General features: G+C 40.2%; 1 protein-coding gene across 1 annotated transcript in view; it reads right to left on the reverse strand.

Annotated features, from left to right (window-relative positions):
• uvrag (UV radiation resistance associated gene) overlaps window positions 1-12,379 on the reverse strand; it is a 249,468-nt gene that overhangs the window by 56,722 nt on the left and 180,367 nt on the right. The window lies entirely within an intron of this gene.

Consider the following 12,379-nt stretch of genomic DNA (forward strand, 5'->3'; position numbering starts at 1 on the left):
AGGGTTACTAAGGCCACATAACCACTGTGTTATCTCTAAATACCTGGTAAATATTGACTCAACAATTGTGTTTTGTCCTCAGCATTAGATCTCTGCAATGCCCGGTTTGTGAGCGAGATGCAAATCATGGCTTTCAGGCTCTATTGTCAGCATTGTGGCTTGGTTAATGTTTCATTTGTAAGAACAAGTGAAGTCTGTGTGTGTGCTGTCGGGCAGTGTCTGCCTTTCTTGTTAATCATTTGCTATAATACTGACAATATGCCAGGGTTTATTATAGTCCCTTTTAGACTCGATCCCATTTTGAAAGTTTTGGGGTTATCTATTTATAATGTGAAAAACCCGTCAAACTTTATGATACATAGGGCTTAATCGTGACACTGTGTTTGTTGACATGACGCCACCTTATCTTTATCACTGACATCCCCTCTGATTGTACTTTATAAAGAGACAGGTCCCCTTCCTGTGAGCTATAACAGCAGATGCCTCTCTGACAAAGGCTTGATTGTTGGTGCTCAGCTCACTGTGAAAGGAGCATCTCTGTGTCCCCGCTCAGCTGCTGAGCAAACGGATCTGTCTCCGCCGTGGGCCACCGGCTGCAGCAGCGTGTAGAGGGCTCACTGCAGCCGTGTGCACACCAACGCCACTTTCCTTTGAGAGCCACATACATCCTAAATCTGTGTTTTATTTATTTAAACTCTTTGGGTAAAAGTACACACTGCTGGAGTCTAATGCTCAGGTGCAGCCTCTGTGTTTGAGCACGAAGAACACATCCTCCACGTTAAAGAAAAACAAGGTATTGCCATAATTGAACCATGCTCCAGGTTTCCTGCTGGAAGTCAAGGTTCTGCACTGATGTAAGACCCGTGGCACTCTGTAATCATGTCCATACACAGCCAGGATTTAACTACACTCTGGAGGGGAAGACAGGCAGCTTAAGCAGATTTTATTTCAAGGTCCCATTTCAGGGAAAATTGGTAGCACAGACCAGATCTCAGATCCTTGTACAACTAGTAAAACTTTATTTCTTTTTTTTTTTAAGGGGGGGGGGTTTAATTATTTAGATGTTGACTTGATTGTTATTCTGAAGAACTTATTGATTTAAAACTTTTATATGAAATATAATCAGCTGTCTTGATGAGCATCTCTGACCTCTGAGGGTTTTTTGTTTTTTTTCAGATCACCAGTGATTACAATTTATTTCTTTTCATTGCTTCTTTACTCGATTATCTGAAATGACTCAAAACAAAGGCTTAGCTCCCATTTTGAATAATGTGAAAGGCATCGATTTATTTGCTCCTGGAGAAGTTTCACAGAGCATCGAGCATTGCCACTTGGAAATAAAAATGCTTTGTAATCCTTAAAGTAGCAAAGCTTTAATCGTTTATAAGGATGCCTGTGCTCTCACGCTTAACCGAACAACAATCTAAAGGGCTGAATTCATAAGAACCAGATGTATTTGCACAATTTATCTATTGCAGTATTTCGAGTCCTGCAGACTCCGCTGGTGCCTGGGCTCTTTCCCTCGGGTGTACCATAAGCTGGTGGCCATTAGACGTCCTGTGAATGAATGAGAGTGCCCCGGACTCTGCTGAAGTCATCCCCCCACCCACATGGTTCACCTCGACCCCCTCTGACCCGGACACCTTTTGCTCCTATTCAGCAACATCTGTTTAGATCGAGTGCTACGGCTTCATCCAGCATGATGAAGAACCTGTGTGACTGCTGCCTTCTCTGACTCGGGAAGAAAGTGTCTCTTTTAGTACAGAAATTACTCCCGAAATTCTGGTGTCGTCTTCGATGATGAATGACCAGAAGAAGAACAACAAAGGCAGACTGTAGTGATGATGTCACGGCAAATCCCGCAGCTGCTCCTTGGCAATAAATACTAAAACAAATCCCAAAGCAGAACATGGACACATCTTGTAATTCACAACTAAAAGTGCTGCTCTACATCCATTTATAAACAAATGGACGACAAGGATTCAGCAGAAGTTTCCTTTCATCGTTCACTCAGTCACTAATTTGGTCAATGAAGCAAATCTAACATGGGTCATCCAATGACGTCATCCATTAATGTCGTGCCTTCATTTCCAATTCGTGCTACTGTACGACTTTTGAAGGCTAAAGGCTGTCACATTATTGGCCAAGAATGTTCTGCAATTATCTTTACTTACAAGATTAAACCTGAAATATTTTCAATTTGCTCCAATTTGGTATAAATTTACCATTTGGTATGCCTAAAATGAAGCAGTGGTTTTCATGATAGATTGTTATTGAAACCGTAACGTTAGCTTGGTTAGTGGCATTAGCTATCCTTCTGTTGTTAATTTGTTCTTCCAAGCTAACAGTACTCCAAACTTGCACTAGTCCATCGGTGTTACACTAAATCCATGTGGTGTTGGGATAAAGTGGAAATAGACTGGTGTAGTTTTGAGTCCTAAAACCAGGAAGTGAGTTAGCATTTTAGCGCCGTGGTTCTAACCTCTAAAAGTCAATGGGGATTATGAATGGGTTTGTGTTTAGACGCCTGAAATAAGGTCTGTGGTTCACACAAGCTGAAGAGATGTTGATGTTTTGTTAGACGAGATAAACTACGTTAGCTAAGACCCCCACTTGTGACCTTTAAAGTTTTTACGCAAACTTTAAACGGCGGTTGCTAACGATTAGCTAACTGAAACTACAGTGGTTGTCGCAGACGTTAAACGTCATCACGCAGGGAACTCTCTCCCTAATCCTCCTTACAGTCTCTAGTCATGTTTTTCAGTGTTCTTGCAAATATTAGGTTAATAAACAACTTATTAAGCTAACGTTTAGCTATCTTGTCAAAACCGCTGATTAGATCGATGAAGCATAACGGTCGTGACGTCATTATAAATCGACCGCGGTGTAGTTCACTAGCGCATAACGTTAGCTTTTTACTTCTCTGGGCTGCATTAACTCTTCAAACTTCATATAAAGGATTTTCATCTGTAAAGATTATCCCGCTGAACAAAACAGCAACGCGTCAGAAACGTGTGTTGGCACAGAGCTTATTTTCTGCAATGATCCAAAATCCAATGCAAAAATCCCATAGGCGAATTTTCGTAGGAACCACCGGCGCCATTTTTTCGGGTTGGCCTACAAAAATACGTCATGACTATACCAGTCTATTAGGGGACAGCACATGTTGGTACACAACTCGTCTGTTTAAAAGACTCAATGTCATGGGACAGAAATGTGGCGAATAATAGTCAATGTTGGCTAGATTGAAACATCTTGTATTTATTTATCACATACATAAGGCAGCTGTGGCTCAGTTGGTTGATTCAGTCGCCTCTCAACTGAAATGTTGGGGTCTCGATCCCGATAGCTTCTGCAGCCACATGCCGATGTGTCCTTAGGCAAGACGTCAAACCATATTTTTCTCCTGCTGCTTCGTCAGTGAATGTGTCGGTGTGAAGACTAGAAAAGTGCTATCCAAGCCCAAGTTAGATTACCATATTAAATATGTTTAAGGTTGCAGCTGTTAGTTTGATAAGCATTTAGAGTGATCCAGATTATGAGCGAGCCCATGTGGTGTCCGAATTACTGCTGAAGACTGTTTCACACCAAAGTCAGAGGAACAACCTCCCAACTCAGGTAACTGGGACTATCGGAGGGGCATTTTCAGTGAGTCCCATACAAAAGAATGTGCCATCCATATTGTTTTGGTTTTTTTTTTAAGTTTGTGAACACATAGTAGTTAGATTTTGTAAATTTTCTAATCTGCTTTCTGTAAGGTGTTAGGGGATTGAACCTTTTTTGTTTAGGACGTTAGAGTCCTGTGTGAGCCAAGATGGAAAAACATTCTGATGTTTGATTTGATCAGAACATCAAGATGCCTGAAGAAGTCTGAATGAAGACAGCTTATACTAAAACCCCATTAAACAACTGCAATAAACTATAAATAATTTCATGTCTTTTAACAACCTCTATACAAAGATGTATGCCGTCTCTCTGATTCTGTCTCTTTTTTACATTTATAGAATAATTCTTTCTTTCTAGTCGGCAGGAAAAATGAAAACAAAAGGTCTTTTATTTTTAATGTTTTAAATCCAGGAGTGATTCGAAAGTATGTTGGAACCTTTCCGTCGTTTTTTGTCACAATTATTGTTTCTGCCAGTGTCTAAATGCAACACTTAGTAGGGTCACGACTGAGAGTCAGAGGGGCCCCTTTAGGGAGGTTTCCTACTGTCATTGCAAAATTTGCACATTTTGAGTCACTGCTAGTTATCAGCAACACCTGCTGTGCTCTCATCGCTTCTTTGAAATCCATCAGGATGAAAGTGAAGACAGGAATTCAAATGAACTTTAAGCTCCTGCGAGGAACTTTCGGTCTGTGCCGATTCGACTGAATCACATGTTGAGAAAAATGTAAAAAAATAAAAAAATGTGTTTCAGCAGCGTGCTGTTCAACACTGCCACCGACCCCACGGCTGAGGTTCTGACCTTGAAAATAACTTATTCAGAAAAACTGAATCTTGATGCTAATGTTTCATTTGCACATCATTTGAATTCGCAGCTGATTAAAAAGTGTCTGTTACGTTCAGTCGGTTTCATAACCAGCTAAAAACAACAACAGGAGCTTTTAAGAAGAAGTACATTTTTCAGGGTTTGTTTTTTTTAGGTAAAAGAAAAAACTTTATTCTCAAATTAAATCTTTTTCATAAACTCCTCACAGTATATTTGAACTAAACAGTAAAGATGTCAGTTGTATCTGGGGAAATTTTCTGCCATGTTGAAATCTCTTTAGAAGTGGTCAAAATGAGTCTTTTTTTGGGGGGGTGTATTTTTCCTTTAAAGTGCATTTGGTTGTATGAACTGTTTTTCTCACAGTGAAGCGGCTCATTAAGCTCAGATTTATGACGCTCTGGTGATATGACAGCGCTGTAATGTGCTTAATTAGTTGTGTTCCTGGAATCCACTCCTCTCTTGGCTGCTGAACCCCGAACTGAAGAAAACATTTACACTCCTGCGCTCGAAGCCGAACAGCCAACGGCACTCATTCTTGTTGTTTATCTGCAGCTCTGGTGACCTTGTGGACACAACAGCTCTGGGTGCAGACTCCTGGAGGACCACATGACGTGTTCAAAAGTGCCACCCATCTGTCACATGAAAGGGCTGGGGTCCTCAAAGCACAATAGAGACAGAGGTTATAAACAAATGGTTTATAGGAGATGTGGGTTGCAGTCAGACAGATTGGACGGAGCTTGTTGTTTCTGTGCCGATCCCCGCTGTGAGCCTCGGCAGCTTCACAGGAGGAACCCCAGAGCATGATGGGATTCTCACATGGTTGATTCATAGCTGTCACCGTCCCTGTCCCTCTGCTGGGTCTGATTGGACTGTTTGTACCCCTCAGGAATGCTTTAATATAATCCATCATGTTCTCGTTTTTTATCAATATTCAGCTGGCAGCCGAGGCTCCGCACACTGCTGGAGATAAGAGACACACCGAGCGCTGTACGGTTCACTGATTGTTTCCATTTGAAGATTCTCTTTTATGTTTTTTCTTTTTTGTTTTTTTTTATGAAAGCCGTTAATCAAACTCCTGCTTTTAATATCGATTGGAGCATTTTCTCTGGTCAGATGGGTTCAGATGTAAATAGAAAACAGGCCGAAATGAGCGTACCTCATGGCAGAGTAAATCGTTGTGGTTTTTGGGTTGTTCGGGAATAGATTTTAAAATGAACGCAGGAGAGAGTGTGTTTGTGACTAGTTTGTCTGATTGAAAGAAGAGTCAAATATTTTATTATTTGATTGTTGTGGTTTGAGTGGATTTAAACCGACAACATGAAATGTATTAGATTTAAAAAATGTAAATCCGCAGCAGTTTGTTGTTTGAATATTTTTCTGAGTGTTTCTTATTTGTTTGTTATTGGTTATATTATATTGTTATATGGTCTGCATATTTAATCATTTATTTTTTAGCCAAACGAGCTAAAATGAAGAAGAATGGAAATACAGGGTGCCAGTAGCCTCCTGTATGGAGGCTGGGCTCCTCCAGGTTGAAAACATGACTCTGCTCTTGTTGTGTTTACGAGGGTTCGGCATTTAAACGGGTGTTTTTAAGTTGTTTAATAACTTAATTATTAATAAGTTAATATAATTTTAACTGTTATAAAAGCAAAGCAAAAATATAGACTTTCCAATTTTTCACAAACAGTCACAAAGTGCTTCACAGACGCAGCAAAAATAAATTCCTCATGTCTTAAAAGAACATGGGGGGGGGGGGGGGGGGGGGGGGGGGGGGGGCACCGATGTCCTATCAATTGGTGCAAAGGCTGAGGTCAGCCCGGGTTCGAATCCGGCCGGTGGCTCCGAGTATCGTTTCCCTCTCTCTCTTTCTCTGATTTCTGACTCCGTCCACTGTCTACAAAACGAAGGTTAAAAAAAACCAGGAACAACAAAAGAAAGGAAAGTCGACTAAAGTAGGTTAAAACATGTTTTTATTTATCTATATATTTTAAAGACTTTGAATACAAATAAAATAATAATTAAAAATAAGAACATTCAAGTACAACCAGGAAAGATTTCTCTGACTGACTATATTTTAATTTAGCTCAGTTAAATGATTCAACACATTTCAGCAACAAGGCAAAAGACACTTCATTCGAGAGATGAAGAAAAAGAACAATTATTTTAAGGCAACAAAAAATAAAACAGCTATGAAGCTGATGTCACAAAGCTGTGTTTTATAATGATCTTTGGGCTGACCCCGTCCTATATTTTAACCCCTTATGAACCAGGACCGAGATCCTCTGGTGGAGCCCGACGGTCTGTCCCCAGGCTCAGACTTCAAACTGAAGGGGGTTCAGGACTTTCACTGTCAGAGCCCTCAGACTTCGTTTTACTCTGTTTTTATCTGTCATCTTTTTATACTATTAGTCAGATTTTATTGTCTGTTTTTCTTTCTGCCTGTCTGTTGTTTGTATTGTTCTCTGTGAAGCACTTTGTTACCTGTATTTAATTGTGCTTTAGGCCTATATATTTACGAGTATCAATTTAAATACTTCAATAACAGGATGATCTTTTGTCCTCGGCCGAGTCATTCAATTCAAACTGAAGCGTTTTAGAGGTGTTGGAATAATTCGTCTTCAGGCTGTGTGAGCTGTGCAAAGCATCCTGCATGCTCGTCTTATCTTTTACTTTTATTGCTGTCGTGTTTCGTTACGATCTTGTTCAATGAAGTTGTTTTCACCTGCATGCTCTGCAGTTTGCATGTGGATCGTTATTTTGCTTTTATTGTTGTTATTAATTTACTCTTCTTTAAAGGCAGCTTAATGTGTGAAGCAAACTTCCCCAAAGAGACAATAAAGAGTGTTGTATCATGTTAAATAAGAGTTGGAGCTTCAGGTGAATTGAAGGGGTTCATTTGGTAAATCAGGCAAACATGCACGGCTCTCGGAGGCCCGGTTTGCTTTATTTGTATCCTGACGGGAGTATGGGAGTATTTTCAAGCAGCATAATAGAAACTCGGCACCCATTCATCCTCGGATCCTCCTGGGTGAAAGTTGAGTTGTCCTTGCCCCCCCCCTCCCCCCTTGGTGCAGAGTCCTTGTGATATTGGCTCGACCCTCCTGAGATTTAAAGGACAATGACTCGACGCTGTGAGTCGGAGGACTGTGTTCATTGAGAGCTCCACTCCTCATTCAGCTCGTTTAGAGAAAAACTGCACATTTAAACACAACATTTTCACGGCACATGATTTGTGATATACAGTTTGCACACAAAAAGGCCAATAAATAACTGTTCCTATTTACACACATACACAGTTTGCTCCTCTGAGTGTTTCAACTGAGGTTCAACGATCCCATCACTTAAAGGGATTTGTCTTATTTAGCGGCTGAAACACGTTTGAAAAATAAACTGGCAGCTCAGATTCAAACCACATCTGGATTAAACAATCGAGGGACATGCAAGGGGAAGAAAAAAACAGAAAATGTAGGTTTGGTAAACTTGGAAATGTTTTCACTGTAAATATGATGGGCCATCTTTTTTTAGAGCTGATTATTGTGACAGTTTAAAAGCACAGAGTAACATTATCTCCGTAAAGCTGGTTTTGATCCTGTTTGAGGATTATCTATCATAACTCCGCTCTCATTCAGCTGCTCTGTGACATGAGTTATTTCATTATCATGAACTCCAGCAGCTCACTTTTTCCCCCCTCTGTCTGCGGCAGAGGGTGTTCTTCGCCCTCCGTGTTGGTTGGCAGGTGAGGCTTGGAGATCAAGGGCGCTGCGTGTTGATCCTGAAGCTCAGGAATGGAGAGCCCGGGTGTAAAAACGTCTCTCTGAGGACGGCCCCCGTCCTGCTGGATGCTCCTCAACTCGCACACACGCTCCGACCTGGGCCCGTTCACAGTTGACTGCCACGTTATACACATGGAGTCTCTCGCTGTATGAGACGCTAAACAGACAACTTTTGGTATCAAATCTGAGCACGATCACCTTCAGGGCACATGCATATTAAAAGAGCCTACCCATGTCACGCTTTCGCCCAGAAACTCTTTTAAATCAATTGGAAACAGGCTAGCTCATCCTGCTTTGGTCCACTGGAATCCACATTCAGCTAAAGCCCTCCAGCTGCTGAATTAGATGTCTAACGTCCATTACAAAATGCTAATTCAAAACGTTGTCAATAAAGTTTTTCCAAAATCTTCTTTCAGCCTCTCTTCAAACCCGAGACGAGCGGGTAAAAGCTCGAAAAAACAGTCGAACAAAATAAGAAAAGGAATCTAATAATGTTGCCGGTAGCCTATATGCTAACTACCACAGATACATGCTAGCGACTCAACATGCAGGGAGCACATGATGGATAATATTCAGATTTTCAGGGCTCACTCAGACCTTGAACTGAAAGTCGCTCATTTTTGTACCAAACACAGTTAAGTCCTGAAAAAAAAGTCTCGACAAATTCTGATTCTGATGTTAAGGGCTTGTTATTAAAGTAGTGATGAAAAATGAACAGGTACAAAAAATATCTTTACTGTAAACTCTGTTGGGGTAAACCAGGAGATGCTTAATTAATAATAAATAGTATGGCTGCTTTATGAGTCACTCAGATTTAGACATATTTTTTGTGCTGTTTTTATTTTAATCTCTTGAAGCTATTAAAAACCAGATATGAACACAATAGCTCCTGCAACATACGGCTTCCTTACATTACAACCTGCTGTAGCTTTAGAGCTGTCTGTCTTTTAACATGCAGTGTATGAATGGTTTACTCTCATGTACACACAAACAAATCCTCTTTTTCTATCTATCTTTCTATTAAAGGGTTTGTTTTTGTTTTTGTTTTTTTGTTTTTTTTTTTTGGGGGGGGGGGTTACGCCTTTATACAAATAGGACAGTGTGGATAGAGTCAGAAATCCTGAAACCATGAAGAGAAAGAGTGAGTTGGGGATGACATGCAGCTATAATGAGCCGCAGGTCGGATTCAAACCCGAGCTGCTCCCTTTGAGGAGTGTAGATACACATACGACCTCTAGTCCCCCGGTGCCTCTTATCATCTTTTTTTTATCATTATTAAGTGAGTCTGGTTATATTTCACATCTGTTTTCATTATGGGGGGAAGTTTACCGTTTTATTATCTTCCTATAATTTCTTTCATTTCTTATATGGTCAGAGGAGAGAAGGTTTTTTTCTGCACAAAATGTTTCTTTTCTTCTTGACAGAAACACAAGATCCAAACCAAACAAACATTGACTTTTTTCTTGAGCTGGGATCACAGCGTCCAGGTTAGCTTGTGGGGCTGTAATACACTTCGCAGTGGACCCTGTTTATCCAACAGAGTGAGACACAGGATCTGGGTGTTCCCAGAGGAAGAGGTCCTGTTGTGCTGTGTTAAACGTGTCGGCTCCAGAGACGGCATGACAACACCTGATCTGCACCGTGCAGGATCGAGCCGTGTTAGCTAAACCAGGTACAAGGTCAAGGTCTGGACAACAGCTCTCTGCTGGCTTTGTGTGAGCGCCGGAGCTGCAGCGCGTTCTCATGGAAGCTATACGTTACGCTCCCACAGCTGGCTCTGCACAGTATCACTTACACTGCGGTTCATATTTGAGGAAATCAGCCAGAGCAGGAAAAGTCTGAGTAACTTTAGGAAGGTTTTATTTGAGCATTGTTAAAGACCATGTGTGTGTGTGTAGGTGTGTGTGTGCTTTGAAGGTTTTTATGTGCATTTAATTTTGCACAGGTATAGGTAATAGTATAGTGCATTTTGCACAATGCTTTGGTGTTTCCATTTAATGCTACATCTACGTCTCTTTAAATTGGAGGTCATGACTCGTACTTTATGCTCCTCTATATTTATTCAGCAGCTTCATTTGTAAGTTATTTGGCAAATTCAGATTGTTTGAGCCTTTAAAAAAAAGTCCAATAAAGAAATCTGATGTGTAGTTAATGATTCAGATGAAGCAGAAAATGAAAATGAGCTGCATGAGATGGTAAGTGTCGTAAACACTGATGCTGCTACTTTTAGACTTTATCACATTTTTCATTGCAGGTCAAAGGTCAAAGGTATCTTTAATGTCCCCACAGGGAAATCTGTTTGCAGCAGGTCACACACAATACATACACAACACTAAGAAATAATCAAATTAACCTTTTTTACTGAAGTGTAATATCACAGTTATGCTGTTTGTTAAAACCCTGACCTCACACCACATAGTTTCATATAACATCCAAAACAGTAAATGAGAACATGTTTTTGTGTGTCAGAGTGAATTCATGACGGCATCTATATTGTAAATTGTACGTTAAAAGCATCACTGCGTTCACGTCAGAAACACACGTTAGAGAGAGATTAGCTCCCATGTCAGGGACTCACTGTGGGGTTGGCTTGTTTGCACACAATGGAGATCCACCACAGACGAGCGCATGCTGAAGTTTAGTTCAGGTTTGGTTCATACGCACTGAACGGAAACGTCTGAAAGTCAAACATTGTTTGTGAATGTTTTTTAGATGAAAAGCACAAAGACATGAGCTGATTCAGCGACATCGTCTTTTTTCTCCTGAATGCAAAAACGTTTTAATTCAACGAGCAAAAAACATTTCAGTTTAAAATGACGACGAGGCTTCTTCAGTCATACTATAATATACTGTATGTCTATAACAACAGGTTATGTATGAATCCAGATGTGTGTTGTTACAAAGTGTGTGTGTGCAAACCTCATTGATGAAGCTCGTTGTTATGATGCTCTTTGGACATGCAGGATGTTTGTTGTTTATCGGCTGTGGATCTGCAGGAGCGACAGATCCACTCGCAGAGACGTGCATGTTCATCTCACATTATTTATGTATCTGAATGTGAAATTTAAATATTATATCTATTATATCTATTATTATCTATTATTGTAACTATCATGACACCATAGGATAAGACAAAGAGAGCAGCAGGTTTAAAGTTGGCCCTGAGGACAGGACGACTCTCTCTTTGTTCAGGGTGAAACGAAGAATAAGGTTCATTTGTTGTTTTGTTGACATGTTTATGACGTTCCTTATTTTAATACTAATTGTACAACCACCCGTATTGATTGAGGATGCTGACAAATATCATTAACACTCGGGCCGTGCTTGAGTTTGGGAGTTTGATTTGCTGAGCTTCAGAGCAAAGACAGGATTCTTTGTTAAAGGATTTTGAAATGAAATGAGATTTGATAAAATGTCTGAGAGCTGCAGAAACATTTGTTTTGTCTCTAAACTCAGGAGGGTTTTATTTATTTAACCTTAAATAAATAAAAACAATATGTGCTAAATCTATGATGTTGTTCTTTTATAGCTCATTTTAATCTAAGTGTAGGCATTTTAATAACTGTAGGCTTTAGTTTTAGCAGGTTAAAAAGACATATTTAACATTTACTAAAGAAAAAAGTGAATATTAGCTTTTTTTTCTTCAGTCAAACAAATGTTCATTTTTATTTAGGACGTATTCAATGTCCTATTCTTTTTCTTACCATCTAAACTTGCATGTCATATTTTACAGCCTGTGTAGAATAATAGATGACATGGACATTTTGGCTGCTGTAATATTTGGGTCACTTAAAGTTGCGCCCGTGGAGAACTTCAGGAATCTCTAATGAGATGTTTTGAAAGTGAGCAGAGCAGCTATGAAAATAACATTAAAACAACGTCGTTTTATCGACTCTTCATCATGTCGAGTCGCTCTTACTCCTGTGTGGTGTTATTATAGGAGTGTTTTCCAGCACAGTATCAGTCTCACTCACTCCCTCACACGTCGGTGTTTCCCGGTGCCGCGTGCTTTTTTTATGCTAATGAGGCTGTGACATCAGCAGTGAGATCAAAGCGGGGCCGGGGTATTTTAGAGGCGAGTCTGCCCCCACTCAGCTCACTCACTGCAACCT

Source organism: Symphodus melops, assembly GCF_947650265.1.
Source record: "Symphodus melops genome assembly, chromosome: 11".
NCBI classification, from domain to species: Eukaryota; Metazoa; Chordata; class Actinopteri; order Labriformes; family Labridae; genus Symphodus; species Symphodus melops.